This window comes from Peromyscus eremicus, chromosome 1 (genome assembly GCF_949786415.1).
Source record: "Peromyscus eremicus chromosome 1, PerEre_H2_v1, whole genome shotgun sequence".
Taxonomy (NCBI): Eukaryota; Metazoa; Chordata; class Mammalia; order Rodentia; family Cricetidae; genus Peromyscus; species Peromyscus eremicus.
The window spans coordinates 139,294,569-139,315,666 of record NC_081416.1 but is presented as its reverse complement, the minus strand read 5'-3'; the positions used below and the strand labels follow the sequence as shown (position 1 = coordinate 139,315,666).

The 21,098-nt window shown below is 54.7% G+C and overlaps 10 non-coding genes across 10 annotated transcripts; all 10 read right to left on the bottom strand.

Moving 5' to 3' along the window:
- Nucleotides 1-1,666: 1,666 nt before the first annotated feature.
- LOC131903091 (small nucleolar RNA SNORD116) lies at nt 1,667-1,760 on the bottom strand. Its single transcript, XR_009377349.1, has one exon. It is a non-coding gene; the product is annotated as a small nucleolar RNA SNORD116 (small nucleolar RNA).
- A 2,005-nt stretch (nt 1,761-3,765) lies between these two features.
- LOC131903090 (small nucleolar RNA SNORD116) lies at nt 3,766-3,859 on the bottom strand. Its single transcript, XR_009377348.1, has one exon. It is a non-coding gene; the product is annotated as a small nucleolar RNA SNORD116 (small nucleolar RNA).
- A 2,005-nt stretch (nt 3,860-5,864) lies between these two features.
- On the bottom strand, nt 5,865-5,958 carry LOC131903089 (small nucleolar RNA SNORD116). The gene has a single exon (XR_009377347.1). It is a non-coding gene; the product is annotated as a small nucleolar RNA SNORD116 (small nucleolar RNA).
- Nucleotides 5,959-7,972: 2,014 nt separating this feature from the next.
- Nucleotides 7,973-8,066, bottom strand: LOC131903088 (small nucleolar RNA SNORD116). The gene has a single exon (XR_009377346.1). It is a non-coding gene; the product is annotated as a small nucleolar RNA SNORD116 (small nucleolar RNA).
- A 2,006-nt stretch (nt 8,067-10,072) lies between these two features.
- On the bottom strand, nt 10,073-10,166 carry LOC131903087 (small nucleolar RNA SNORD116). The gene has a single exon (XR_009377345.1). It is a non-coding gene; the product is annotated as a small nucleolar RNA SNORD116 (small nucleolar RNA).
- A 2,005-nt stretch (nt 10,167-12,171) lies between these two features.
- Nucleotides 12,172-12,265, bottom strand: LOC131903086 (small nucleolar RNA SNORD116). Its single transcript, XR_009377344.1, has one exon. It is a non-coding gene; the product is annotated as a small nucleolar RNA SNORD116 (small nucleolar RNA).
- Nucleotides 12,266-14,271: 2,006 nt separating this feature from the next.
- On the bottom strand, nt 14,272-14,365 carry LOC131903085 (small nucleolar RNA SNORD116). The gene has a single exon (XR_009377343.1). It is a non-coding gene; the product is annotated as a small nucleolar RNA SNORD116 (small nucleolar RNA).
- Nucleotides 14,366-16,370: 2,005 nt separating this feature from the next.
- LOC131903084 (small nucleolar RNA SNORD116) lies at nt 16,371-16,464 on the bottom strand. The gene has a single exon (XR_009377342.1). It is a non-coding gene; the product is annotated as a small nucleolar RNA SNORD116 (small nucleolar RNA).
- Nucleotides 16,465-18,474: 2,010 nt separating this feature from the next.
- On the bottom strand, nt 18,475-18,568 carry LOC131903082 (small nucleolar RNA SNORD116). Its single transcript, XR_009377340.1, has one exon. It is a non-coding gene; the product is annotated as a small nucleolar RNA SNORD116 (small nucleolar RNA).
- A 2,000-nt stretch (nt 18,569-20,568) lies between these two features.
- LOC131903081 (small nucleolar RNA SNORD116) lies at nt 20,569-20,662 on the bottom strand. Its single transcript, XR_009377339.1, has one exon. It is a non-coding gene; the product is annotated as a small nucleolar RNA SNORD116 (small nucleolar RNA).
- Between the last annotated feature and the right edge of the window lie 436 nt (nt 20,663-21,098).

The window sequence follows — 21,098 nt, the reverse complement described above, 5'->3', positions numbered from 1 at the left end:
GCTGGGCCATTCTCTCCGCACTATGGCCATGCAGGCCACGCAATGCCACACTGTGAAGACATCAAAGCACATGCCAACATTACAGTGGGAAGCGGGCAACTGGCTCTGGGATGGATGGCTGGGCCTGGCTCATCTCAATGGGAACATCAGATCACATCTGCTCTCTCACCACTCCTTCCCTGCCCTCACCCTCCAGCATGTCTTGTCACAGCGGTGACAGGTTTTCACCAGGGTCTCAGAGCCTGTCCTTGCCCTGGCTCCCTCCCTCCGTGCCCTTTCACATCACCTTGGCCCCTCTCTGCAATCAAACAACCAGGTTCGGCCCGGCCAACACATCAAGGAACTGCACTGCAGGCAAGCAAGCAGACTCTTCCCGAGAAAAAAAAAACAAAAAAACAAAAACCAACACAAAAATCATGGCCAGCTCTGAGGACCTCAACCCTCTACCACTGTGTATGGGGTTCACAAACCAGGGCAAGCTCACCTTGCTGGCTCAAGCTCAAGTCTTAGAACGCAGCTCTGGCCATGCTCACTAGCCAAACCAAGCCTCCCTCCTCCCATCTCAACATCTCTGACAACCAGGTGGGCAAAGCTACCCGAAATCTGCATCCTTCTCCTGCTAGGAATGCTGAGGGACCGAGCTCAAACTGCTTAAAGTCTCCTCTGAGGCCTTCACCACAGGACATGGCAGGCCTTCTGGGTCCACCAGACCTCCTCTCTCACTCTCTTTCTTTGCCCATGTCTCTTTCTCTTACTCCTGGTTTCTCTCTCTGTCTCTGTCTCTGTCTCTGTCTCTGTCTCTGCTTCTGTCTCTGGATTGATGCCACTCTCTGTCAGTCTGTCTTCATGGGAAAGCCCATGTTCAAGGGTAGTGGAAATTTTGACTGCAAGCCAAGTTGAACACTGCATCAACACAAGCTAACTTCTGTGGGACGCCAAGGGCAAGCCAGAGAGCCTGGCATGTCCCAAGACAAGTTGCAACACACATGGCTTCCAATGACCAGAAACGCACCCTTGCAAGCCAAAGTCGCTTTGGCACCCTCCACTGCCCATGAGCAGAGCTCTCAAGCCAGTCTTGATCTACAGCCTGGGGCCCAGGGTACAATTCCTACATGGGATCCCTAGCCGGCCTCCAAACAGGCCTTCCTGGAAGAATCACACCCTGGTGAAGACCACTCAACAAAACAGGTGTCTTTCCTAGCTTTGAGATTGGCTTGAGCCAAGACGGGCCCTCCACTACCATGGGTGAGAGAAAAGCACTCTCACACCTGTCTCCTCCACCAGGAGGCCAGCAGTCTGACCTTAGTGTCCCCTGGTCAACCTACTCCACCACAGGCCTCCAGTGTGCAGATTTCTACCCAGGTCAGCACGCCTGTTTCTTGTGAGTGTGCGAAGCTAGCATATTTCTAGAGTGCCTACAAGAGAGCCCAAGGTCCAAGGTCCCATGTCTAGCTGTCAGTCTGGCTTGGGAGAGTGGGGATGGCCGCTTGCTTGCCAGCAAACCCCAAGTATTCTCTATTCCCCATGCCCGTGATGGCGAGCAGAGTGGGGCAGAGATCAAGCCCATGGGAAGAGAGTCTGGCTACTGCTGGAGGGGGGCAGGAGCAGCGCAGCGGTTCTCAGGCCTGTGTCTGACTCCCAGAGGACTTGGGTGAGCCAAGGTGCAGGACCTCAGTTTCGATGAGAGCGGCGGTACTGAGTTTTCACTCATTTTGTTCAGCTTTTCCAAGGAATGTTTGACTGGAAATCATCATCGATCCAAGCACGCTGGAGTGCCCTTGCACAGGGATTTTCAGGGCATTCAGGACAGGGTGGGTGTTGGGGAGTGCGAGAAATACCAAGACATGCCCCGTCCTTTGGCAGGTTGCAACGGGTCCCTGCATGGAAATGGGAAGCAACTTGAGGCCCTGAGTCTGCTACAGGTGCTGACAGGCCCGGGATGCAGGGATGGTAAGTCCTCGCAGCACCACCAAGACCCCAGGATCCTGAGCACCTGGGACAATGCATGGGAGGCTTACCTTGGGCCCCAGGCCTTCTCCTGCAGGTCACCAACACCAAGCAACTTCCCTCGAGGCCCACTCAGGTGCCATCAGCCCTGGGCAAAGGATGCTGGGCCATTCTCTCCGCACTATGGCCGTGCAGGCCACGCAATGCCACACTGTGAAGACATCAAAGCACATGCCAACATTACAGTGGGAAGCAGGCAACTGGCTCTGGGATGGATGGCTGGGCCTGGCTCGTCTCAATGGGAACATCAGATCACATCTGCTCTCTCACCACTCCTGCCCTGCCCTCACCCTCAAGCATGGCTTGCCACAGCGTTGACAGCTTTTCACCAGGGTCTCAGAGCCTGTCCTTGCCCTGGCTCCCTCTTTTTGTGCCCTTTCACATCACCTTGGCCCCTCTCTGCAATCAAACAACCAGGTTCGGCCCGGCCAACACATCAAGGAACTGCACTGCAGGCAAGCAAGCAGACTCCTCCCGAGAAAAAAAAAAAAACAACAACAAAAAAAACCAAAACAAAAACCATGGCCAGCTCTGAGGACCTCAACCCTCTAACACTGTGCACGGGGTTCACAAACCAGGGCAAGCTCACCTTGCTGGCTCAAGCTCAAGTCTTAGGACGCAGCTCTGGCCATGCTCACTAGCCAAACCAAGCTTCCCTCCTCCCATCTCAACATCTCTGACAACCAGGTGGGCAAAGCTACCCGAAATCTGCATCCTTCTCCTGCTAGGAATGCTGCGGGACCGAGCTCAAACTGCTATAGTCTCCTCTGAGGCCTTCACCACAGGACATGGCAGGCCTTCTGGGTCCACCAGACCTCCTCTCTCACTCTCTTTCTTTGCCCATGTCTCTTTCTCTTACTCCTGGTTTCTCTCTCTGTCTCTGTCTTTGTCTCTGCTTCTGTCTCTGGATTGATGCCACTCTCTGTCAGTCTGTCTTCATGGGAAAGCCCATGTTCAAGGGTAGTGGAAATTTTGACTGCAAGCCAAGTTGAACACTGCATCAACACAAGCTAACTTCTGTGGGATGCCAAGGGCAAGCCAGAGAGCCTGGCACGTCCCAAGACAAGTTGCAACACACATGGCTTCCAATGACCAGAAACGCACCCTTGCAAGCCAAAGTCGCTTTGGCACCCTCCACTGCCCATGAGCAGAGCTCTCAAGCCAGTCTTGATCTACAGCCTGGGGCCCAGGGTACAATTCCTACATGGGATCCCTAGCCGGCCTCCAAACAGGCCTTCCTGGAAGAATCACACCCTGGTGAAGACCACTCAACAAAACAGGTGTCTTTCCTAGCTTTGAGATTGGCTTGAGCCAAGACGGGCCCTCCACTACCATGGGTGAGAGAAAAGCACTCTCACACCTGTCTCCTCCACCAGGAGGCCAGCAGTCTGACCTTAGTGTCCCCTGGTCAACCTACTCCACCACAGGCCTCCAGTGTGCAGATTTCTACCCAGGTCAGCACGCCTGTTTCTTGTGAGTGTGCGAAGCTAGCATATTTCTAGAGTGCCTACAAGAGAGCCCAAGGTCCAAGGTCCCATGTCTAGCTGTCAGTCTGGCTTGGGAGAGTGGGGATGGCCGCTTGCTTGCCAGCAAACCCCAAGTATTCTCTATTCCCCATGCCCGTGATGGCGAGCAGAGTGGGGCAGAGATCAAGCCCATGGGAAGAGAGTCTGGCTACTGCTGGAGGGGGGCAGGAGCAGCGCAGCGGTTCTCAGGCCTGTGTCTGACTCCCAGAGGACTTGGGTGAGCCAAGGTGCAGGACCTCAGTTTCGATGAGAGCGGCGGTACTGAGTTTTCACTCATTTTGTTCAGCTTTTCCAAGGAATGTTTGACTGGAAATCATCATCGATCCAAGCACGCTGGAGTGCCCTTGCACAGGGATTTTCAGGGCATTCAGGACAGGGTGGGTGTTGGGGAGTGCGAGAAATACCAAGACATGCCCCGTCCTTTGGCAGGTTGCAACGGGTCCCTGCATGGAAATGGGAAGCAACTTGAGGCCCTGAGTCTGCTACAGGTGCTGACAGGCCCGGGATGCAGGGATGGTAAGTCCTCGCAGCACCACCAAGACCCCAGGATCCTGAGCACCTGGGACAATGCATGGGAGGCTTACCTTGGGCCCCAGGCCTTCTCCTGCAGGTCACCAACACCAAGCAACTTCCCTCGAGGCCCACTCAGGTGCCATCAGCCCTGGGCAAAGGATGCTGGGCCATTCTCTCCGCACTATGGCCGTGCAGGCCACGCAATGCCACACTGTGAAGACATCAAAGCACATGCCAACATTACAGTGGGAAGCAGGCAACTGGCTCTGGGATGGATGGCTGGGCCTGGCTCGTCTCAATGGGAACATCAGATCACATCTGCTCTCTCACCACTCCTGCCCTGCCCTCACCCTCAAGCATGGCTTGCCACAGCGTTGACAGCTTTTCACCAGGGTCTCAGAGCCTGTCCTTGCCCTGGCTCCCTCTTTTTGTGCCCTTTCACATCACCTTGGCCCCTCTCTGCAATCAAACCACCAGGTTCGGCCCGGCCAACACATCAAGGAACTGCACTGCAGGCAAGCAAGCAGACTCCTCCCGAGAAAAAAAAAAAAACAAAAAAAAAAAAACAAAAACAAAAACCATGGCCAGCTCTGAGGACCTCAACCCTCTAACACTGTGCACGGGGTTCACAAACCAGGGCAAGCTCACCTTGCTGGCTCAAGCTCAAATCTTAGGACGCAGCTCTGGCCATGCTCACTAGCCAATCCAAGCCTCCCTCCTCCCTTCTCAACATCTCTGACAACCAGGTGGGCAAAGCTACCCGAAATCTGCATCCTTCTCCTGCTAGGAATGCTGAGGGACCGAGCTCAAACTGCTTAAAGTCTCCTCTGAGGCCTTCACCACAGGACATGGCAGGCCTTCTGGGTCCACCAGACCTCCTCTCTCACTCTCTTTCTTTGCCCATGTCTCTTTCTCTTACTCCTGGTTTCTCTCTCTGTCTCTGTCTTTGTCTCTGCTTCTGTCTCTGGATTGATGCCACTCTCTGTCAGTCTGTCTTCATGGGAAAGCCCATGTTCAAGGGTACTGGAAATTTTGACTTACAAGCCAAGTTGAACACTGCATCAACACAAGCTAACTTCTGTGGGACGCCAAGGGCAAGCCAGAGAGCCTGGCACGTCCCAAGACAAGTTGCAACACACATGGCTTCCAATGACCAGAAACGCACCCTTGCAAGCCAAAGTCGCTTTGGCACCCTCCACTGCCCATGAGCAGAGCTCTCAAGCCAGTCTTGATCTACAGCCTGGGGCCCAGGGTACAATTCCTACATGGGATCCATAGCCGGCCTCCAAACAGGCCTTCCTGGAAGAATCACACCCTGGTGAAGACCACTCAACAAAACAGGTGTCTTTCCTAGCTTTGAGATTGGCTTGAGCCAAGACGGGCCCTCCACTACCATGGGTGAGAGAAAAGCACTCTCACACCTGTCTCCTCCACTAGGTGGCCAGCAGTCTGAGCTTAGTGTCCCCTGGTCAACCTACTCCACCACAGGCCTCCATTGTGCAGATTTCTACCCAGGTCAGCACGCCTGTTTCTTGTGGGTGTCCGAAGCTAGCATATTTCTAGAGTGCCTACAAGAGAGCCCAAGGTCCAAGGTCCCATGTCTAGCTGTCAGTCTGGCTTGGGAGAGTGGGGATGGCTGCTTGCTTGCCAGCAAACCCCAAGTATTCTCTTTTCCCCATGCCCGTGATGGCGAGCAGAGTGGGGCAGAGATCAAGACCATGGGAAGAGACTCTGGCTACTGCTGGAGGGGGCAGGAGCAGCGCAGCGGTTCTCAGGCCTGTGTCTGACTCCCAGAGGACTTGGGTGAGCCAAGGTGCAGGACCTCAGTTTCGATGAGAGCGGCGGTACTGAGTTTTCACTCATTTTGTTCAGCTTTTCCAAGGAATGTTTGACTGGAAATCATCATCGATCCAAGCACGCTGGAGTGCCCTTGCACAGGGATTTTCAGGGCACTCAGGACAGGGTGGGTGTTGGGGAGTGCGAGAAATACCAAGACATGCCCCGTCCTTTGGCAGGTTGCAACGGTTCCCTGCATGGAAATGGGAAGCAACTTGAGGCCCTAAGTCTGCTACAGGTGCTGACAGGCGCGGGATGCAGGGATGGTAAGTCCTCGCAGCACCACCAAGACCCCAGGATCCTGAGCACCTGGGACAATGCATGGGAGGCTTACCTTGGGCCCCAGGCCTTCTCCTGCAGGTCACCAACACCAAGCAACTTCCCTCGAGGCCCACTCAGGTGCCATCAGCCCTGTGCAAAGGATGCTGGGCCATTCTCTCCGCACTATGGCCGTGCAGGCCACGCAATGTCACACTGTGAAGACATCAAAGCACATGCCAACATTACAGTGGGAAGCGAGCAACTGGCTCTGGGATGGATGGCTGGGCCTGGCTCGTCTCAATGGGAACATCAGATCACATCTGCTCTCTCACCACTCCTGCCTTGCCCTCACCCTCCAGCATGGCTTGCCATAGTGGTGACAGGTTTTCACCAGGGTCTCAGAGCCTGTCCTTGCCCTGGCTCCCTCCCTCCGTGCCCTTTCACATCACCTTGGCCCCTCTCTGCAATCAAACAACCAGGTTCCGCCCGGCCAACACATCAAGGAACTGCACTGCAGGCAAGCAAGCAGACTCTTCCCGAGAAAAAAAAAACCAAAAAAAAAAAAAAAAAAAAAAAACCAAAACAAAAACCATGGCCAGCTCTGAGGACCTCAACCCTCTAACACTGTGCACGGGGTTCACAAACCAGGGCAAGCTCACCTTGCTGGCTCAAGCTCAAGTCTTAGGACGCAGCTCTGGCCATGCTCACTAGCCAAACCAAGCCTCTCTCTTCCCATCTCAACATCTCTGACAACCAGGTGGGCAAAGCTACCCGAAATCTGCATCCTTCTCCTGCTAGGAATGCTGAGGGACCGAGCTCAAACTGCTTAAAGTCTCCTCTGAGGCCTTCACCACAGGACATGGCAGGCCTTCTGGGTCCACCAGACCTCCTCTCTCACTCTCTTTCTTTGCCCATGTCTCTTTCTCTTACTCCTGGTTTCTCTCTCTGTCTCTGTCTTTGTCTCTGCTTCTGTCTCTGGATTGATGCCACTCTCTGTCAGTCTGTCTTCATGGGAAAGCCCATGTTCAAGGGTAGTGGAAATTTTGACTGCAAGCCAAGTTGAACACTGCATCAACACAAGCTAACTTCTGTGGGACGCCAAGGGCAAGCCAGAGAGCCTGGCACGTCCCAAGACAAGTTGCAACACACATGGCTTCCAATGACCAGAAACGCACCCTTGCAAGCCAAAGTCGCTTTGGCACCCTCCACTGCCCATGAGCAGAGCTCTCAAGCCAGTCTTGATCTACAGCCTGGGGCCCAGGGTACAATTCCTACATGGGATCCCTAGCCGGCCTCCAAACAGGCCTTCCTGGAAGAATCACACCCTGGTGAAGACCACTCAACAAAACAGGTTTCTTTCCTAGCTTTGAGATTGGCTTGAGCCAAGACGGGCCCTCCACTACCATGGGTGAGAGAAAAGCACTCTCACACCTGTCTCCTCCACCAGGAGGCCAGCAGTCTGACCTTAGTGTCCCCTGGTCAACCTACTCCACCACAGGCCTCCAGTGTGCAGATTTCTACCCAGGTCAGCACGCCTGTTTCTTGTGAGTGTGCGAAGCTAGCATATTTCTAGAGTGCCTACAAGAGAGCCCAAGGTCCAAGGTCCCATGTCTAGCTGTCAGTCTGGCTTGGGAGAGTGGGGATGGCCGCTTGCTTGCCAGCAAACCCCAAGTATTCTCTATTCCCCATGCCCGTGATGGCGAGCAGAGTGGGGCAGAGATCAAGCCCATGGGAAGAGAGTCTGGCTACTGCTGGAGGGGGGCAGGAGCAGCGCAGCGGTTCTCAGGCCTGTGTCTGACTCCCAGAGGACTTGGGTGAGCCAAGGTGCAGGACCTCAGTTTCGATGAGAGCGGCGGTACTGAGTTTTCACTCATTTTGTTCAGCTTTTCCAAGGAATGTTTGACTGGAAATCATCATCGATCCAAGCACGCTGGAGTGCCCTTGCACAGGGATTTTCAGGGCATTCAGGACAGGGTGGGTGTTGGGGAGTGCGAGAAATACCAAGACATGCCCCGTCCTTTGGCAGGTTGCAACGGGTCCCTGCATGGAAATGGGAAGCAACTTGAGGCCCTGAGTCTGCTACAGGTGCTGACAGGCCCGGGATGCAGGGATGGTAAGTCCTCGCAGCACCACCAAGACCCCAGGATCCTGAGCACCTGGGACAATGCATGGGAGGCTTACCTTGGGCCCCAGGCCTTCTCCTGCAGGTCACCAACACCAAGCAACTTCCCTCGAGGCCCACTCAGGTGCCATCAGCCCTGGGCAAAGGATGCTGGGCCATTCTCTTCGCACTATGGCCGTGCAGGCCACGCAATGCCACACTGTGAAGACATCAAAGCACATGCCAACATTACAGTGGGAAGCAGGCAACTGGCTCTGGGATGGATGGCTGGGCCTGGCTCGTCTCAATGGGAACATCAGATCACATCTGCTCTCTCACCACTCCTGCCCTGCCCTCACCCTCAAGCATGGCTTGCCACAGCGTTGACAGCTTTTCACCAGGGTCTCAGAGCCTGTCCTTGCCCTGGCTCCCTCTTTTTGTGCCCTTTCACATCACCTTGGCCCCTCTCTGCAATCAAACAACCAGGTTCGGCCCGGCCAACACATCAAGGAACTGCACTGCAGGCAAGCAAGCAGACTCCTCCCGAGAAAAAAAAAAAAACAAAAACAAAAAAAACAAAAACAAAAACCATGGCCAGCTCTGAGGACCTCAACCCTCTAACACTGTGCACGGGGTTCACAAACCAGGGCAAGCTCACCTTGCTGGCTCAAGCTCAAATCTTAGGACGCAGCTCTGGCCATGCTCACTAGCCAATCCAAGCCTCCCTCCTCCCTTCTCAACATCTCTGACAACCAGGTGGGCAAAGCTACCCGAAATCTGCATCCTTCTCCTGCTAGGAATGCTGAGGGACCGAGCTCAAACTGCTTAAAGTCTCCTCTGAGGCCTTCACCACAGGACATGGCAGGCCTTCTGGGTCCACCAGACCTCCTCTCTCACTCTCTTTCTTTGCCCATGTCTCTTTCTCTTACTCCTGGTTTCTCTCTCTGTCTCTGTCTTTGTCTCTGCTTCTGTCTCTGGATTGATGCCACTCTCTGTCAGTCTGTCTTCATGGGAAAGCCCATGTTCAAGGGTAGTGGAAATTTTGACTGCAAGCCAAGTTGAACACTGCATCAACACAAGCTAACTTCTGTGGGACGCCAAGGGCAAGCCAGAGAGCCTGGCACGTCCCAAGACAAGTTGCAACACACATGGCTTCCAATGACCAGAAACGCACCCTTGCAAGCCAAAGTCGCTTTGGCACCCTCCACTGCCCATGAGCAGAGCTCTCAAGCCAGTCTTGATCTACAGCCTGGGGCCCAGGGTACAATTCCTACATGGGATCCATAGCCGGCCTCCAAACAGGCCTTCCTGGAAGAATCACACCCTGGTGAAGACCACTCAACAAAACAGGTGTCTTTCCTAGCTTTGAGATTGGCTTGAGCCAAGACGGGCCCTCCACTACCATGGGTGAGAGAAAAGCACTCTCACACCTGTCTCCTCCACTAGGTGGCCAGCAGTCTGAGCTTAGTGTCCCCTGGTCAACCTACTCCACCACAGGCCTCCATTGTGTAGATTTCTACCCAGGTCAGCACGCCTGTTTCTTGTGGGTGTCCGAAGCTAGCATATTTCTAGAGTGCCTACAAGAGAGCCCAAGGTCCAAGGTCCCATGTCTAGCTGTCAGTCTGGCTTGGGAGAGTGGGGATGGCCGCTTGCTTGCCAGCAAACCCCAAGTATTCTCTATTCCCCATGCCCGTGATGGCGAGCAGAGTGGGGCAGAGATCAAGCCCATGGGAAGAGAGTCTGGCTACTGCTGGAGGGGGGCAGGAGCAGCGCAGCGGTTCTCAGGCCTGTGTCTGACTCCCAGAGGACTTGGGTGAGCCAAGGTGCAGGACCTCAGTTTCGATGAGAGCGGCGGTACTGAGTTTTCACTCATTTTGTTCAGCTTTTCCAAGGAATGTTTGACTGGAAATCATCATCGATCCAAGCACGCTGGAGTGCCCTTGCACAGGGATTTTCAGGGCATTCAGGACAGGGTGGGTGTTGGGGAGTGCGAGAAATACCAAGACATGCCCCGTCCTTTGGCAGGTTGCAACGGGTCCCTGCATGGAAATGGGAAGCAACTTGAGGCCCTGAGTCTGCTACAGGTGCTGACAGGCCCAGGATGCAGGGATGGTAAGTCCTCGCAGCACCACCAAGACCCCAGGATCCTGAGCACCTGGGACAATGCATGGGAGGCTTACCTTGGGCCCCAGGCCTTCTCCTGCAGGTCACCAACACCAAGCAACTTCCCTCGAGGCCCACTCAGGTGCCATCAGCCCTGGGCAAAGGATGCTGGGCCATTCTCTCCGCACTATGGCCGTGCAGGCCACGCAATGCCACACTGTGAAGACATCAAAGCACATGCCAACATTACAGTGGGAAGCAGGCAACTGGCTCTGGGATGGATGGCTGGGCCTGGCTCGTCTCAATGGGAACATCAGATCACATCTGCTCTCTCACCACTCCTGCCCTGCCCTCACCCTCAAGCATGGCTTGCCACAGCGTTGACAGCTTTTCACCAGGGTCTCAGAGCCTGTCCTTGCCCTGGCTCCCTCTTTTTGTGCCCTTTCACATCACCTTGGCCCCTCTCTGCAATCAAACAACCAGGTTCGGCCCGGCCAACACATCAAGGAACTGCACTGCAGGCAAGCAAGCAGACTCCTCCCGAGAAAAAAAAAAAAACAAAAACAAAAAAAACAAAAACAAAAACCATGGCCAGCTCTGAGGACCTCAACCCTCTAACACTGTGCACGGGGTTCACAAACCAGGGCAAGCTCACCTTGCTGGCTCAAGCTCAAATCTTAGGACGCAGCTCTGGCCATGCTCACTAGCCAATCCAAGCCTCCCTCCTCCCTTCTCAACATCTCTGACAACCAGGTGGGCAAAGCTACCCGAAATCTGCATCCTTCTCCTGCTAGGAATGCTGAGGGACCGAGCTCAAACTGCTTAAAGTCTCCTCTGAGGCCTTCACCACAGGACATGGCAGGCCTTCTGGGTCCACCAGACCTCCTCTCTCACTCTCTTTCTTTGCCCATGTCTCTTTCTCTTACTCCTGGTTTCTCTCTCTGTCTCTGTCTTTGTCTCTGCTTCTGTCTCTGGATTGATGCCACTCTCTGTCAGTCTGTCTTCATGGGAAAGCCCATGTTCAAGGGTAGTGGAAATTTTGACTGCAAGCCAAGTTGAACACTGCATCAACACAAGCTAACTTCTGTGGGACGCCAAGGGCAAGCCAGAGAGCCTGGCACGTCCCAAGACAAGTTGCAACACACATGGCTTCCAATGACCAGAAACGCACCCTTGCAAGCCAAAGTCGCTTTGGCACCCTCCACTGCCCATGAGCAGAGCTCTCAAGCCAGTCTTGATCTACAGCCTGGGGCCCAGGGTACAATTCCTACATGGGATCCATAGCCGGCCTCCAAACAGGCCTTCCTGGAAGAATCACACCCTGGTGAAGACCACTCAACAAAACAGGTGTCTTTCCTAGCTTTGAGATTGGCTTGAGCCAAGACGGGCCCTCCACTACCATGGGTGAGAGAAAAGCACTCTCACACCTGTCTCCTCCACTAGGTGGCCAGCAGTCTGAGCTTAGTGTCCCCTGGTCAACCTACTCCACCACAGGCCTCCATTGTGTAGATTTCTACCCAGGTCAGCACGCCTGTTTCTTGTGGGTGTCCGAAGCTAGCATATTTCTAGAGTGCCTACAAGAGAGCCCAAGGTCCAAGGTCCCATGTCTAGCTGTCAGTCTGGCTTGGGAGAGTGGGGATGGCTGCTTGCTTGCCAGCAAACCCCAAGTATTCTCTTTTCCCCATGCCCGTGATGGCGAGCAGAGTGGGGCAGAGATCAAGACCATGGGAAGAGACTCTGGCTACTGCTGGAGGGGGCAGGAGCAGCGCAGCGGTTCTCAGGCCTGTGTCTGACTCCCAGAGGACTTGGGTGAGCCAAGGTGCAGGACCTCAGTTTCGATGAGAGCGGCGGTACTGAGTTTTCACTCATTTTGTTCAGCTTTTCCAAGGAATGTTTGACTGGAAATCATCATCGATCCAAGCACGCTGGAGTGCCCTTGCACAGGGATTTTCAGGGCACTCAGGACAGGGTGGGTGTTGGGGAGTGCGAGAAATACCAAGACATGCCCCGTCCTTTGGCAGGTTGCAACGGTTCCCTGCATGGAAATGGGAAGCAACTTGAGGCCCTAAGTCTGCTACAGGTGCTGACAGGCGCGGGATGCAGGGATGGTAAGTCCTCGCAGCACCACCAAGACCCCAGGATCCTGAGCACCTGGGACAATGCATGGGAGGCTTACCTTGGGCCCCAGGCCTTCTCCTGCAGGTCACCAACACCAAGCAACTTCCCTCGAGGCCCACTCAGGTGCCATCAGCCCTGTGCAAAGGATGCTGGGCCATTCTCTCTGCACTATGGCCGTGCAGGCCACGCAATGTCACACTGTGAAGACATCAAAGCACATGCCAACATTACAGTGGGAAGCGAGCAACTGGCTCTGGGATGGATGGCTGGGCCTGGCTCGTCTCAATGGGAACATCAGATCACATCTGCTCTCTCACCACTCCTGCCCTGCCCTCACCCTCCAGCATGGCTTGCCATAGTGGTGACAGGTTTTCACCAGGGTCTCAGAGCCTGTCCTTGCCCTGGCTCCCTCCCTCCGTGCCCTTTCACATCACCTTGGCCCCTCTCTGCAATCAAAACACCAGGTTCCGCCCGGCCAACACATCAAGGAACTGCACTGCAGGCAAGCAAGCAGACTCTTCCCGAGAAAAAAAAAACCAAAAAAAAAAAAAAAACCAAAACAAAAACCATGGCCAGCTCTGAGGACCTCAACCCTCTAACACTGTGCACGGGGTTCACAAACCAGGGCAAGCTCACCTTGCTGGCTCAAGCTCAAGTCTTAGGACGCAGCTCTGGCCATGCTCACTAGCCAAACCAAGCTTCCCTCCTCCCATCTCAACATCTCTGACAACCAGGTGGGCAAAGCTACCCGAAATCTGCATCCTTCTCCTGCTAGGAATGCTGCGGGACCGAGCTCAAACTGCTTATAGTCTCCTCTGAGGCCTTCACCACAGGACATGGCAGGCCTTCTGGGTCCACCAGACCTCCTCTCTCACTCTCTTTCTTTGCCCATGTCTCTTTCTCTTACTCCTGGTTTCTCTCTCTGTCTCTGTCTTTGTCTCTGCTTCTGTCTCTGGATTGATGCCACTCTCTGTCAGTCTGTCTTCATGGGAAAGCCCATGTTCAAGGGTAGTGGAAATTTTGACTGCAAGCCAAGTTGAACACTGCATCAACACAAGCTAACTTCTGTGGGATGCCAAGGGCAAGCCAGAGAGCCTGGCACGTCCCAAGACAAGTTGCAACACACATGGCTTCCAATGACCAGAAACGCACCCTTGCAAGCCAAAGTCGCTTTGGCACCCTCCACTGCCCATGAGCAGAGCTCTCAAGCCAGTCTTGATCTACAGCCTGGGGCCCAGGGTACAATTCCTACATGGGATCCCTAGCCGGCCTCCAAACAGGCCTTCCTGGAAGAATCACACCCTGGTGAAGACCACTCAACAAAACAGGTGTCTTTCCTAGCTTTGAGATTGGCTTGAGCCAAGACGGGCCCTCCACTACCATGGGTGAGAGAAAAGCACTCTCACACCTGTCTCCTCCACCAGGAGGCCAGCAGTCTGACCTTAGTGTCCCCTGGTCAACCTACTCCACCACAGGCCTCCAGTGTGCAGATTTCTACCCAGGTCAGCACGCCTGTTTCTTGTGAGTGTGCGAAGCTAGCATATTTCTAGAGTGCCTACAAGAGAGCCCAAGGTCCAAGGTCCCATGTCTAGCTGTCAGTCTGGCTTGGGAGAGTGGGGATGGCCGCTTGCTTGCCAGCAAACCCCAAGTATTCTCTATTCCCCATGCCCGTGATGGCGAGCAGAGTGGGGCAGAGATCAAGCCCATGGGAAGAGAGTCTGGCTACTGCTGGAGGGGGGCAGGAGCAGCGCAGCGGTTCTCAGGCCTGTGTCTGACTCCCAGAGGACTTGGGTGAGCCAAGGTGCAGGACCTCAGTTTCGATGAGAGCGGCGGTACTGAGTTTTCACTCATTTTGTTCAGCTTTTCCAAGGAATGTTTGACTGGAAATCATCATCGATCCAAGCACGCTGGAGTGCCCTTGCACAGGGATTTTCAGGGCATTCAGGACAGGGTGGGTGTTGGGGAGTGCGAGAAATACCAAGACATGCCCCGTCCTTTGGCAGGTTGCAACGGGTCCCTGCATGGAAATGGGAAGCAACTTGAGGCCCTGAGTCTGCTACAGGTGCTGACAGGCCCGGGATGCAGGGATGGTAAGTCCTCGCAGCACCACCAAGACCCCAGGATCCTGAGCACCTGGGACAATGCATGGGAGGCTTACCTTGGGCCCCAGGCCTTCTCCTGCAGGTCACCAACACCAAGCAACTTCCCTCGAGGCCCACTCAGGTGCCATCAGCCCTGGGCAAAGGATGCTGGGCCATTCTCTTCGCACTATGGCCGTGCAGGCCACGCAATGCCACACTGTGAAGACATCAAAGCACATGCCAACATTACAGTGGGAAGCAGGCAACTGGCTCTGGGATGGATGGCTGGGCCTGGCTCGTCTAAATGGGAACATCAGATCACATCTGCTCTCTCACCACTCCTGCCCTGCCCTCACCCTCAAGCATGGCTTGCCACAGCGTTGACAGCTTTTCACCAGGGTCTCAGAGCCTGTCCTTGCCCTGGCTCCCTCTTTTTGTGCCCTTTCACATCACCTTGGCCCCTCTCTGCAATCAAACAACCAGGTTCGGCCCGGCCAACACATCAAGGAACTGCACTGCAGGCAAGCAAGCAGACTCCTCCCGAGAAAAAAAAAAAACAAAAACAAAAAAAACAAAAACAAAAACCATGGCCAGCTCTGAGGACCTCAACCCTCTAACACTGTGCACGGGGTTCACAAACCAGGGCAAGCTCACCTTGCTGGCTCAAGCTCAAATCTTAGGACGCAGCTCTGGCCATGCTCACTAGCCAATCCAAGCCTCCCTCCTCCCTTCTCAACATCTCTGACAACCAGGTGGGCAAAGCTACCCGAAATCTGCATCCTTCTCCTGCTAGGAATGCTGAGGGACCGAGCTCAAACTGCTTAAAGTCTCCTCTGAGGCCTTCACCACAGGACATGGCAGGCCTTCTGGGTCCACCAGACCTCCTCTCTCACTCTCTTTCTTTGCCCATGTCTCTTTCTCTTACTCCTGGTTTCTCTCTCTGTCTCTGTCTTTGTCTCTGCTTCTGTCTCTGGATTGATGCCACTCTCTGTCAGTCTGTCTTCATGGGAAAGCCCATGTTCAAGGGTAGTGGAAATTTTGACTGCAAGCCAAGTTGAACACTGCATCAACACAAGCTAACTTCTGTGGGACGCCAAGGGCAAGCCAGAGAGCCTGGCACGTCCCAAGACAAGTTGCAACACACATGGCTTCCAATGACCAGAAACGCACCCTTGCAAGCCAAAGTCGCTTTGGCACCCTCCACTGCCCATGAGCAGAGCTCTCAAGCCAGTCTTGATCTACAGCCTGGGGCCCAGGGTACAATTCCTACATGGGATCCATAGCCGGCCTCCAAACAGGCCTTCCTGGAAGAATCACACCCTGGTGAAGACCACTCAACAAAACAGGTGTCTTTCCTAGCTTTGAGATTGGCTTGAGCCAAGACGGGCCCTCCACTACCATGGGTGAGAGAAAAGCACTCTCACACCTGTCTCCTCCACTAGGTGGCCAGCAGTCTGAGCTTAGTGTCCCCTGGTCAACCTACTCCACCACAGGCCTCCATTGTGTAGATTTCTACCCAGGTCAGCACGCCTGTTTCTTGTGGGTGTCCGAAGCTAGCATATTTCTAGAGTGCCTACAAGAGAGCCCAAGGTCCAAGGTCCCATGTCTAGCTGTCAGTCTGGCTTGGGAGAGTGGGGATGGCCGCTTGCTTGCCAGCAAACCCCAAGTATTCTCTATTCCCCATGCCCGTGATGGCGAGCAGAGTGGGGCAGAGATCAAGCCCATGGGAAGAGAGTCTGGCTACTGCTGGAGGGGGGCAGGAGCAGCGCAGCGGTTCTCAGGCCTGTGTCTGACTCCCAGAGGACTTGGGTGAGCCAAGGTGCAGGACCTCAGTTTCGATGAGAGCGGCGGTACTGAGTTTTCACTCATTTTGTTCAGCTTTTCCAAGGAATGTTTGACTGGAAATCATCATCGATCCAAGCACGCTGGAGTGCCCTTGCACAGGGATTTTCAGGGCATTCAGGACAGGGTGGGTGTTGGGGAGTGCGAGAAATACCAAGACATGCCCCGTCCTTTGGCAGGTTGCAACGGGTCCCTGCATGGAAATGGGAAGCAACTTGAGGCCCTGAGTCTGCTACAGGTGCTGACAGGCCCAGGATGCAGGGATGGTAAGTCCTCGCAGCACCACCAAGACCCCAGGATCCTGAGCACCTGGGACAATGCATGGGAGGCTTACCTTGGGCCCCAGGCCTTCTCCTGCAGGTCACCAACACCAAGCAACTTCCCTCGAGGCCCACTCAGGTGCCATCAGCCCTGGGCAAAGGATGCTGGGCCATTCTCTCCGCACTATGGCCGTGCAGGCCACGCAATGCCACACTGTGAAGACATCAAAGCACATGCCAACATTACAGTGGGAAGCGGGCAACTGGCTCTGAGATGGATGGCTGGGCCTGGCTCGTCTCAATGGGAACATCAGATCACATCTGCTCTCTCACCACTCTTGCCCTGCCCTCACCCTCCAGCATGGCTTGCCACAGCGGTGACAGATTTTCACCAGGGTCTCAGAGCCTGTCCTTGCCCTGGCTCCCTCCCTCCGTGCCCTTTCACATCACCTTCGCCCCTCTCTGCAATCAAACCACCAGGTTCGGCCCGGCCAACACATCAAGGAACTGCACTGCAGGCAAGCAAGCAGACTCCTCCCGAAAAAAAAAAAAAACAAAAAAACAAAAACCAAAACAAAAACCATGGCCACCTCTGAGGACCTCAACCCTCTAACGCTGTGTACGGGGTTCACAAACCAGGGCAAGCTCACCTTGCTGGCTCAAGCTCAAGTCTTAGGACACAGCTCTGGCCATGCTCACTAGCCAAACCAAGCCTCCCTCCTCCCATCTCAACATCTCTGACAACCAGGTGGGCAAAGCTACCCGAAATCTGCATCCTTCTCCTGCTAGGAATGCTGAGGGACCGAGCTCAAACTGCTTAAAGTCTCCTCTGAGGCCTTCACCACAGGACATGGCAGGCCTTCTGGGTCCACCAGACCTCCTCTCTCACTCTCTTTCTTTGCCCATGTCTCTTTCTCTTACTCCTGGTTTCTCTCTCTGTCTCTGTCTCTGTCTCTGTCTCTGCTTCTGTCTCTGGATTGATGCCACTCTCTGTCAGTCTGTCTTCATGGGAAAGCCCATGTTCAAGGGTACTGGAAATTTTGACTGCAAGCCAAGTTGAACACTGCATCAACACAAGCTAACTTCTGTGGGACGCCAAGGGCAAGCCAGAGAGCCTGGCACGTCCCAAGACAAGTTGCAACACACATGGCTTCCAATGACCAGAAACGCACCCTTGCAAGCCAAAGTCGCTTTGGCACCCTCCACTGCCCATGAGCAGAGCTCTCAAGCCAGTCTTGATCTACAGCCTGGGGCCCAGGGTACAATTCCTACATGGGATCCCTAGCCGGCCTCCAAACAGGCCTTCCTGGAAGAATCACACCCTGGTGAAGACCACTCAACAAAACAGGTGTCTTTCCTAGCTTTGAGATTGGCTTGAGCCAAGACGGGCCCTCCACTACCATGGGTGAGAGAAAAGCACTCTCACACCTGTCTCCTCCACCAGGAGGCCAGCAGTCTGACCTTAGTGTCCCCTGGTCAACCTACTCCACCACAGGCCTCCAGTGTGCAGATTTCTACACAGGTCAGCACGCCTGTTTCTTATGGGTGTCCGAAGCTAGCATATTTCTAGAGTGCCTACAAGAGAGCCCAAGGTCCAAGGTCCCATGTCTAGCTGTCAGTCTGGCTTGGGAGAGTGGGGATGGCCGCTTGCTTGCCAGCAAACCCCAAGTATTCTCTTTTCCCCATGCCCGTGATGGCGAGCAGAGTGGGGCAGAGATCAAGCCCATGGGAAGAGAGTCTGGCTACTGCTGGAGGGGGGCAGGAGCAGCACAGCAGTTCTCAGGCCTGTGTCTGACTCCCAGAGGACTTGGGTGAGCCAAGGTGCAGGACCTCAGTTTCGATGAGAGCGGCGGTACTGAGTTTTCACTCATTTTGTTCAGCTTTTCCAAGGAATGTTTGACTGGAAATCATCATCGATCCAAGCACGCTGGAGTGCCCTTGCACAGGGATTTTCAGGGCACTCAGGACAGGGTGGGTGTTGGGGAGTGCGAGAAATACCAAGACATGCCCCGTCCTTTGGCAGGTTGCAACGGGTCCCTGCATGGAAATGGGAAGCAACTTGAGGCCCTAAGTCTGCTACAGGTACTGACAGGCCCGGGAGGCAGGGATGGTAAGTCCTCGCAGCACCACCAAGACCCCAGGATCCTGAGCACCTGGGACAATGCATGGGAGGCTTACCTTGGGCCCCAGGCCTTCTCCTGCAGGTCACCAACACCAAGCAACTTCCCTCGAGGCCCACTCAGGTGCCATCAGCCCTGGGCAAAGGATGCTGGGCCATTCTCTCCGCACTATAGCCGTGCAGGCCATGCAATGCCACACTGTGAAGACATCAAAGCACATGCCAACATTACAGTGGGAAGCGGGCAACTGGCTCTGGGATGGATGGCTGGGCCTAGCTCGTCTCAATGGGAACATCAGATCACATCTGCTCTCTCACCACTCCTGCCCTGCCCTCACCCTCCAGCATGGCTTGCCACAGCGGTGACAGGTTTTCACCAGGGTCTCAGAGCCTGTCCTTGCTCTGGCTCCCTCCCTCCGTGCCCTTTCACATCACCTTGGCCCCTCTCTGCAATCAAACCACCAGGTTCGGCCCGGCCAACACATCAAGGAACTGCACTGCAGGCAAGCAAGCAGACTCCTCCCGAGAAAAAAAAAAAAAAAAAAAAAAACCAAAACAAAAACCATGGCCAGCTCTGAGGACCTCAACCCTCTAACACTGTGCACGGGGTTCACAAACCAGGGCAAGCTCACCTTGCTGGCTCAAGCTCAAGTCTTAGGACGCAGCTCTGGCCATGCTCACTAGCCAAACCAAGCCTCCCTCCTCCCATCTCAACATCTCTGACAACCAGGTGGGCAAAGGTACCCGAAATCTGCATCCTTCTCCCGCTAGGAATGCTGAGGGACTGAGCTCAACTGCTTAAAGTCTCCTCTGAGACCTTCACCACAGGACATGGCAGGCCTTCTGGGTCCACCAGACCTCCTCTCTCACTCTCTTTCTTTGCCCATGTCTCTTTCTCTTACTCCTGGTTTCTCTCTCTGTCTCTGTCTCTGTCTCTGCTTCTGTCTCTGGATTGATGCCACTCTCTGTCAGTCTGTCTTCATGGGAAAGCCCATGGTCAAGGGTACTTGAAATTTTGACTGCAAGCCAAGTTGAACACTGCATCAACACAAGCTAACTTCTGTGGGACGCCAAGGGCAAGCCAGAGAGCCTGGCACGTCCCAAGACAAGTTGCAACACACATGGCTTCCAATGACCAGAAACGCACCCTTGCAAGCCAAAGTCGCTTTGGCACCCTCCACTGCCCATGAGCAGAGCTCTCAAGCCAGTCTTGATGTACAGCCTGGGGCCCAGGGTACAATTCCTACATGGGATCCCTAGCCGGCCTCCAAACAGGCCTTCCTGGAAGAATCACACCCTGGTGAAGACCACTCAACAAAACAGGTGTCTTTCCTAGCTTTGAGATTGGCTTGAGCCAAGACGGGCCCTCCACTACCATGGGTGAGAGAAAAGCACTCTCACACCTGTCTCCTCCACCAGGAGGCCAGCAGTCTGACCTTAGTATCCCCTGGTCAACCTACTCCACCACAGGCCTCCAGTGTGCAGATTTCTACACAGGTCAGCACGCCTGTTTCTTGTGGGTGTCCGAAGCTAGCATATTTCTAGAGTGCCTACAAGAGAGCCCAAGGTCCAAGGTCCCATGTCTAGCTGTCAGTCTGGCTTGGGAGAGTGGGGATGGCCGCTTGCTTGCCAGCAAACCCCAAGTATTCTCTTTTCCCCATGCCCGTGATGGCGAGCAGAGTGGGGCAGAGATCAAGCCCATGGGAAGAGAGTCTGGCTACTGCTGGAGGGGGGCAGGAGCAGCGCAGCGGTTCTCAGGCCTGTGTCTGACTCCCAGAGGACTTGGGTGAGCCAAGGTGCAGGACCTCAGTTTCGATGAGAGCGGCGGTACTGAGTTTTCACTCATTTTGTTCAGCTTTTCCAAGGAATGTTTGACTGGAAATCATCATCGATCCAAGCACGCTGGAGTGCCCTTGCACAGGGATTTTCAGGGCACTCAGGACAGGGTGGGTGTTGGGGAGTGCAAGAAATACCAAGACATGCCCCGTCCTTTGGCAGGTTGCAACGGGTCCCTGCATGGAAATGGGAAGCAACTTGAGGCCCTGAGTCTGCTACAGGTGCTGACAGGCCCGGGATGCAGGGATGGTAAGTCCTCGCAGCACCACCAAGACCCCAGGATCCTGAGCACCTGGGACAATGCATGGGAGGCTTACCTTGGGCCCCAGGCCTTCTCCTGCAGGTCACCAACACCAAGCAACTTCCCTCGAGGCCCACTCAGGTGCCATCAGCCCTGGGCAAAGGATGCTGGGCCATTCTCTCCGCACTATGGCCGTGCAGGCCACGCAATGCCACACTGTGAAGACATCAAAGCACATGCCAACATTACAGTGG